This window comes from Arachis ipaensis, chromosome B3 (genome assembly GCF_059453495.1).
Source record: "Arachis ipaensis isolate K30076 ecotype BB chromosome B3, ASM5945349v1, whole genome shotgun sequence".
NCBI classification, from domain to species: domain Eukaryota; kingdom Viridiplantae; phylum Streptophyta; class Magnoliopsida; order Fabales; family Fabaceae; genus Arachis; species Arachis ipaensis.
In genome coordinates this window covers 115,471,904-115,480,539 of record NC_142438.1, presented here as the reverse complement: position 1 = coordinate 115,480,539, position 8,636 = coordinate 115,471,904, and the positions used below count along the sequence as shown (strand labels likewise).

The 8,636-nt window shown below is 35.8% G+C and overlaps 1 non-coding gene across 1 annotated transcript; it reads right to left on the bottom strand.

Moving 5' to 3' along the window:
- Window positions 1-3,371: 3,371 nt before the first annotated feature.
- On the bottom strand, window positions 3,372-3,479 carry LOC148572139 (small nucleolar RNA R71). Its single transcript, XR_015908455.1, has one exon. It is a non-coding gene; the product is annotated as a small nucleolar RNA R71 (small nucleolar RNA).
- Window positions 3,480-8,636: the final 5,157 nt, after the last annotated feature.

The following is an 8,636-nucleotide window of genomic DNA, read 5'->3' as shown; positions in this document are numbered from 1 at the left end:
TTGTTTCTCTTTCAATTCACGCTTACTTCTTTTTCAAGATATACTCTCGTACCTAATTCAGTTAAGTCAGAATGAAGGGGTGACCCGTGACAATCACCCACTATCTTCGTTACTCGCTTAGCCAAGATCCGCGTGTCTGACAACCACAAGCGGTCTACATGATGTTCAACGTAGTCATTGGACGACAGCCGGAGTATAGTCTCTTGGGTCTCTGATCTACGGATTTGACTTGCCTCTCCTGACAATAGAGCATTTGAATCCGTAAGATTAGAACCTTCGTGGTAGAGGCTAGAACCAATTGGCAGCATTCCTGAGATTCGAAAAGTCTAAACCTTGTCTGTGGTATTCCGAATAGGATCTGGGACGGGATGACTGTGACGAGCTTCAAACTCACGAATGTTGGGCACAGTGACAGTGTGCAAAAGGATAGAGAGATCCTATTCTGACACAAGTGAGAACCGACAGATGATTAGCTGTGCCTAGTATTTTTCATCCGAGACGAGAGATTCGACAGTTGATTAGCCGTACAGAAATCGTACTTGGACCATTTTAACTGAGAGGACGGATGGTAGCCATTGACAACGGTGATCCACCAACATACATCTTGCCATGGAAGGGAGCACGCATGATTGGATGAAGACAATAGGAAAGCAGAGGTTCAGAAGCAACAAAGCATCTCCAAATGCTTATCTGAAATTTCCACCAATGAATTACATAAGTATCTTTATTTTAATTTATGTTTTATTTATCTTTCAATTATCAAAACTCATAACCAATTGAATCCGCCTGACTAAGATTTACAGGATGACCATAGCTTGCTTCAAGCTGGCAATCTCCGTGGAATCGACCCTTACTCACGTAAGGTTTTATTACTTGGACGACCCAGTACACTTGCTGGTTAGTTGTACCGGAGTTGTGAAAAGTGTGATCACAATTCCGTGCACCAAGTTTTTGGCGCCGTTGCCGGGGATTGTTCGAGTTTGGACAACTGACGGTTCATCTTGTTGCTTAGATTAGGTAACCTTCTTTCTTGTTTCAACCTTTATTTTCTTTTCAAAAAGTAAAAAAAAATTTTAGTTTTCGAAAAATTCATAAAAATTTTTAAGAATGAATTCCACCTTAGAGCTTCATGATGATATGTTGAAGTCTGGCTGGCTATTAAGCCATGTCTAATCTTTTGAACTGAGGTTTTCACTTATCATTGCAGGAGCCTTTGGATTCTTATTTATTGGATTGTTGTATGTAATGCTATGCTAAAGCTTGGCTGGCCATTTGGCCATGTCTAATCTTTTGGACCAAAGCTTTAGACTAACATTACAGGAACCTTGAAATTCTTATTAATTTTTTTTTTGAATTTCTTATTTCTCTTTTTCCAAAATAATTTTTCAAAAAATATACAAAAAAATTAATAAAATCATAAAACAAAAAAAATTTATATTTCTTGTTTGAGTCTAGTGTCAAATTTTAAGTTTGGTATCAACTGCATGTTTTTAATTTTCTTAAAATTTTCAGAAATTCATGCATTATGTTCTTCATGAGCTTTAAGTTGTTCTTGATGATTTTCTTTGTTTGATCTTTATATTTTCTTGGTTTGTGTCTTTTCTTATTTTTCATATGCATTTTCAAATTGTTAGTGTCCCTAGTACAAAAGTTCTTAAGTTTGGTGTCTTGCATGTCTTTCTTTTCTTAAAAAATTTTCAAAAATATGTTCTTGATGTTCATCATGATCTTCAAAGTATTCTTGATGTTCATCATGATCTTCAAAGTGTTCTTGCATGTATTATTTGTTTTGATCTTAAATTTTTATGTTTTATTTTATTTTGTTATTTTTCTCTCTCCTCATTAAAAATTCAAAAGTAAAAAAATATCTTTTCCTTATTCTTCTCATAATTTTCGAAATTTTGAGTTGACTTGATCAAAAATTTTAAAATTTAGTTGTTTCTTGTTAGTGAAGTCAAAATTTCAATTTAAAAACTTTATCTTTTCAAATCTTTTTCAAAATCAATTCTTTTTCATTTTTTTTATGATTTTCAAATTTCATTCTTAAAATTTTTCAAAATCTTTTTCATTTTTCTTTTAATGTTTTCGAAAATTTTAAAACTAATTTTTCAAAATCTTTTTCTTAGTTTTATTTCATATTTTCAAAAATCCTTGCTAACAATTAATGTTTTGATTCAAAAATTTCAAGTTTGTTACTTTCTTGTTAAGAAAGATTCAATCTCTAAATTCTAGAATCATATCTTTTAGTTTCTTGTTAGTCAAGTCATCAACTTTAATTTTAAAAATCAAATCTTTTTAATTTCTTTTTTAATTCTTTTTCAAAATAAATTTCAATCATATCTTTTCAAAATTTATTTTCAAATCTTTTTCAACTAACTACTTGACTTGTTTGTTTTAATTTTAAAAAGTTCACTATTTCTTATCTTTTTCAAAACCACCTAACTACTTTTCCACTTTTCGAAAATCACTAACCACTTTTTCAAAATTCTTTTTAATTAACTAATTGTTTTAAATTCTAATTTTATTTTATTTCTTTTAATATTTTTGAACACTAACTAAATAATTAAAATAAAAACAAATATTTTTCTTTTATTTTACTAAAAAAAATTTTCGAATACTCTCTCTCATCTCTTTCTATTTATTTTATTTAATTACTAACACTTCCCTTCTACTCATAATTCGAACCCCTCTCTCTTCTCTCTGTTCGAATTACTCATCTCCTCTCTCTTCTCATTCTTCTCATTCTTCTATTCTTATACTCACATAAAGGAATCTCTATACTATGACATAGAGGATTCCACTACTCTCTTTGTTCTCTTCTTTTTCATATGAGCAGGAACAAGGATAAGGACATTCTTGTTGAAGCTGATCCTGAACCTGAAAGGACTCTGAAGAGGAAGCTAAGAGAAGCTAAAGCACAACACTCCAGAGAGGATCTTACAGAAAATTTTGAAAAAGAAGCAGACATGGCAGCCGAACCTGAGAACAATGGTGGAGATGCAAGGAAGATGCTTGGTGACTTTACTGCACCAACTTCCAACTTCTATGGAAGAAGCATCTCAATTCCTGCAATTGGAGCAGACAACTTTGAGCTTAAGCCTCAATTAGTTTCTCTAATGCAGCAGAATTGCAAGTTTCATGGACTTCCACTAGAAGATCCTCATCAGTTCTTAGCTGAATTCTTGCAAATCTGTGACACTGTTAAGACCAATGGGGTTAATCCCGAGGTCTACAGACTTCTGCTTTTCCCCTTTGCTGTAAGAGACAGAGCTAGGATATGGTTGGACTCACAACCTAAAGAAAGCCTGAACTCTTGGGAAAAGTTGGTCAATGCTTTCTTGGCCAAATTCTTTCCACCTCAAAAGATGAGCAAGCTTAGAGTAAAAGTCCAAACCTTCAGACAGAAGGAAGGTGAATCCCTTTATGAAGCTTGGGAAAGATACAAGTAATTGATCAGAAGGTGTCCTTCTGACATGCTTTCAGAATGGAGCATCTTAGGTATATTCTATGATGGTCTGTCTGAATTGTCCAAGATGTCATTGGACCACTCTACTGGTGGATCTCTTCATCTAAAGAAAACCCCTGTAGAAGCCCAGAAACTCATTGAGATGGTTGCAAATAACCAATTCATGTACACTTCTGAAAGAAATCCTGTGAATAATGGGATGACTCAGAAGAAAGGAGTTCTTGAGATTGATACTCTGAATGCCATATTGGCTCAGAATAAAATATTGACTCAGCAACTTAATATGATTTCTCAGAATCTGACTGGAATGTAAACTGCATCCGGCAGTACTAAAGAAGCTTCCTCTGAAGGAGAAGCTTATGACCCTGAGAATCCTACAATGGAAGAGGTGAATTACATGGGAGAATCCTATGGAAACACCTACAATCCTTCATGGAGAAATCATTCAAATTTCTCATGGAAGGATCAACAAAAGCCTCAACAAGGCTTCAATAATAATAATGGTGGGAGAAATAGGTTTAGCAATAGCAAGCCTTTTTCATCATCTTCTCAGCAACAGATAGAGAATTCTAAGCAGAGCCGGTTGATAAACCCCGTTTTGACAGTTTATCCTGTATTGATTTTAAAAGATTTTATCACCTTTTACCCACATTTATTCAATGAAATAGCATGGTTTTGTGATTGTCTCCTTATTTGTGCTTAGATGTGAAAACATGCTTTTAGACCCTTAATTTGATGGTTTTAATCTCCCTTTGATTCCACTAGATGCCTTGATATGTTTGTTAGTGATTTCAAATTGAAAAGGCTAGGAATGGATCAAAGGAGTGAAGAGGAAAGCATGCAAAGTGGAGAAATCATGAAAAGTAAAAGAAGTTGAACTCGCCCATGGACGCGCGCGCGCACTTGGCGCTTGCACGCACCTGCGAATCACCCCATGGACGCGTACGCGTGCTGTGCGCATACGCGTCGGTGCTGGTTTATGATTTTTTAATGAAAACGTGACCAACGAATTCTCAAGGGTTGTGGGGCCCAATCCCAACCAACTTTGGCGCCAAAGATGCTATTTAAAGCCAAGGATTGAAGAGCAAGGGGGATTCCAATCATACACACTCATTAGGATTAGTTTAGAGTAAGTTTCTAGAGAGAGAAGCTCTCTCTTCTCTCTAGAATTAGGATTAGGATTAGGTTTAGTTCTTAGATCTAGGTTTTAATCTTTGCTTTCTTCCACTTCTATCTCTCAATTCTTTGTTTCTACATTCAATCTTCTTCCATTCTTTTGTTGTAATTTCCTTTATGTTGTTCTTATATTTTGTTGTAGATCTAGTATTGTTCCTTCTACATTCTTCCAATTCAATAAGAGGTAATTCATAATAAATGTGTCTTCTTTGCTTTTCTATTGTTGATCTCTTGCTTTTGTAGTTGTAGATTCCTTTAACTCTTGCATTTAATAATGTTTACTTCTATTGCACTTTATGTGTTTGTTGAAATGTCTCTTTTAGTTTTAGTGTAGATTTTGTTCCTCTTGGCCTAGGTTGAGTAATTAGTGACACTTGAGTTATCTAATTCCTTTGTTGATTGATAATTGGAGAGATTGCTAATTGGTTTGGAGTGCACTAAAGCTAGTCTTTCCTTGGGAGTTGGCTAGAACTTGTGGCTCAAGTCAATTCATCCACTTGACTTTCCTTTATTTAGTAAGGGTTAACTAAGTGGTAGCAATGAACAATTCTCATCACAATTGAGAAGGATAACTAGGATAGGACTTCTAGTTCTCACACCTTACCAAGAGCCTTTTATAGTTGTTAGTTTACTTTTCTTGCCATTTATAATTCTTGTCTAAAAATCCTAAAAACCCCAAATATAACTCACAACCGATAACAAGACACTTCATTACAATTCCTAGGGAGAACGACCCGAGGTCCAATACTTTGGTTTATAAATTTTAGGGGTTTGTACTAGTGACAAACAACTTTTTGTATGAAAGGATTATTGCTTGGTTTAGAAACTATACTTTACAACGAGGTTTCATTAGTGAATTTCTAAACCGTCAAAAATCCGTTCATCACCGCTCTGACTTAGCAACCATAGTCTCTGATCTATCTAAGACCACTCTCAGTTTCATGACTGAAACAAGGTCCTCCATCAGAAATTTGGAGGCACAAGTGGATCAGCTGAGTAAAAGAGTTACTGAAACTCCTCATAGTACTCTCCCAAGCAATATAGAAGAGAATCCAAAGAGAGAGTGCAAGGCCATCAATATATCCAAAGTGACCGAACCTATAGAGGAGGAAGAGGCAGTGATTTCCAGTGAGGAAGACCTCAATGGACGTCCAATGACCACTAAGGAGTTTCCTAATGAGGAACCAAAGGAATCTGAGGCTCATACAGAGACCAGAGAGATTCCACTGAACTTACTGTTGCCATTCATGAGCTCTGATGAGTATTCTTCCTCTGAAGATGATGAAGATATTGTTGAAGAGTAAGTTGCTCGGTATCTAGGAGCAATCATGAAGCTGAATGACAAGTTATTTGGTAATGAGACTTGGGAGGATGAACCTCCATTGCTCATCAATGAACTGAATGCCTTGGTTTAGCAGAAATTACCTCAGAAGAAACCGGATCCCGGAAGGTTCTTAATACCTTGTACCATAGGCACCATGACCTATGAGAAGGCTCTGTGTAACCTGGGGTCAGGTATAAACCTCATGCCACTCTCTGTAATGGAGAAACTAGGGATCTTTGAGGTACAAGCTGCAAGAATCTCACTAGAGATGACAGACAAATCAATGAAACAGGCTTATGGACTTGTAGAGGATGTCTTAGTGAAGGTTGAAGGCCTTTACATCCCTGCTGACTTCATAATCCTAGACACTGGGAAGGATGAGGATGAATCCATCATCCTTGGAAGACCCTTCCTAGCCACAACAAGGGCTGTGATTAATGTGGACAAAGGAGAGTTAGTCCTTCAATTGAATGAGGACTACCTTGTGTTTAAGGCTCAAGGATCTTCCTCTGTAACCATGGAGAGGAAGCATGAAAAGCTTCTCTCAATACAGAGTCAAGCAGAGCCCCCACATTCAAACTTTAAGTTTGGTGTTGGGAGGCCACCATCAAGCTCTGAGTCTCTGTGAAGCTCTTTAAGAGCTCACTGTCAAGCTATTGACATTAAAGAAGCGCTTATTGGGAAGCAACCCAATGTTATTTAATTATATTTTTTTTATATAGACATTTGTTTCCATTACCATGTTATGTTTTCTTTAGGTTGATGATCATGTGGAGTCACAAAAACAGCTGCAGAATTAAAGCGGAATCAAAAACAGCATAAAAAATAACACACCCTGGAGGATAGGCTTACTGGCGTTTAAACGCCAGTAAGGATAGCAGAATGGGCGTTTAATGCCCATGCAGGCAGCATTCTGGGCGTTCAGAAAAACGCCCAGTAAAGAAGGATTCCTGGCGTTTAACGCCAGTCAGGGTATCTAGTTGGGCGTTAAACACCCAAAGAGGAAGTCAAGTGGGCGTTAAACGCCAGGATGACACAAGGAAGGTAATTTTGTTTCCAATTAGAATTTTTTTCAATTTTTCATGTTTTAATTCATAATTTTTTGCATTAACATATTTTAAACGTTCATCTTTCAATTTCTATTTTCAAAAATTAATAATCTTTCCAATTCTTTTTAATTCTTTTTCAATTCTTTTCAACTCTTTTTAATTTTTCTTGTATACAGTAATAAGTTTTCAAATTTAATTGCATCATTCTTCTTCTACTCCCTTTTATCTTATTTTGCTCGAGGACTGATAAACCACTATTTTATGATTTATCTCGTGTTCAATTGAGTGGTTTTTATCAAGTCTTTACCAACTAATTCATATGATTTGCATGAGTTTACGTTTTCCTTCCTGATTTTGTGCTATGATTGAAAACACGTTTCCTTGGTCTTAATTTAGCTATGTTTAATCCCCTCTTATTATCATTTGATGCCTTGATATGTGTGTTAAGTGTTTTCAGAGATTACAGGGCAGGGATGACTTAGAGGATGGAAAGGAAGCATGCAAAAGTGGAAGGAATACAAGAAATTGAAGGAACTGCTAAAGCTGTCTAGCCTGACCTCTTGGTACTAAATTGACGATAACTTGAGCTACAAAGGTCCAAATGATGCGGTTCCAGTTGCATTGGAAAGCTAATGTCCGGGGCTTCGCAACAATATATAATTTGCCATAGCTGCCTCGAATCCATGCGACGCACACGCGTAGATCACGCGGACGCGTGACCTGGCAAAAACCCAATCCACGCTAATGCGTGGACGACGCTTCCGCGTGACTTTGCAGCGACCTGTACGTATCAGAAATCGCTGGGGGTGATTTTTGGGCTGTTTTTGACCCAATTTTCGGCCCAAAAAACACAGATGAGAGGCTATAAAGTGGGGAAATGCATCTATTCATCGAAACAACTTTCATATTCACAATTATTAGATTTTAGATGTAGTTTCTAGAGAGAGAGACTCTCTCCTCTCTCTTAGGTTTTAGGATTAGGATTTCTCTTAATTTTAGGATTGCTTCTCAATTCCAGGTTCAATGTTCCTTTAATTTAAGTTTCTCTTCTACTTTTATTTACTCTTATGCTTTTTACTTTTTAATTACTTATGTTGCCAAGTTGGCTTATGAACTTTTCATGTTAGATTTGAATTTTTGTTTAAATGTAATTTGAGGTATTTCAGATTTATGATTGTTTTATTCTATTTATGATATAAATAATTTAGATTTTTCCCCCTTTGATTTGGTTGAGTAATTCGTGACACTTGAGTTGTCAAATTCAGCTGTTGATTGAAAATTGAAATTCTTGCTGGTTGATTTGGATCCCTCTAAAGCTAGTCTTTCCATAGGAGTTGACTAGGACTTAAGGAATCAAGTTGATTAGTCCACTTGATTTTCCTTTATTTAGTAAGGGTTAACTAAGTGGGAGCAATAAACAATTCTCATCACACTTGATAAGGATAACTAGGATGGGATTTCCAATTCTTATACCTTGCACTGGTGTTCATGATAATTAAGATTACTTTCTTGCCAATTTATTTTCCTGTTCCCTATTTCAAAAACCCAAAAATATACTTTTTTTCATAACCAATAATAAATCATATTTCCCTGCAATTCCTTGAGAAGACGACCCGAGGTT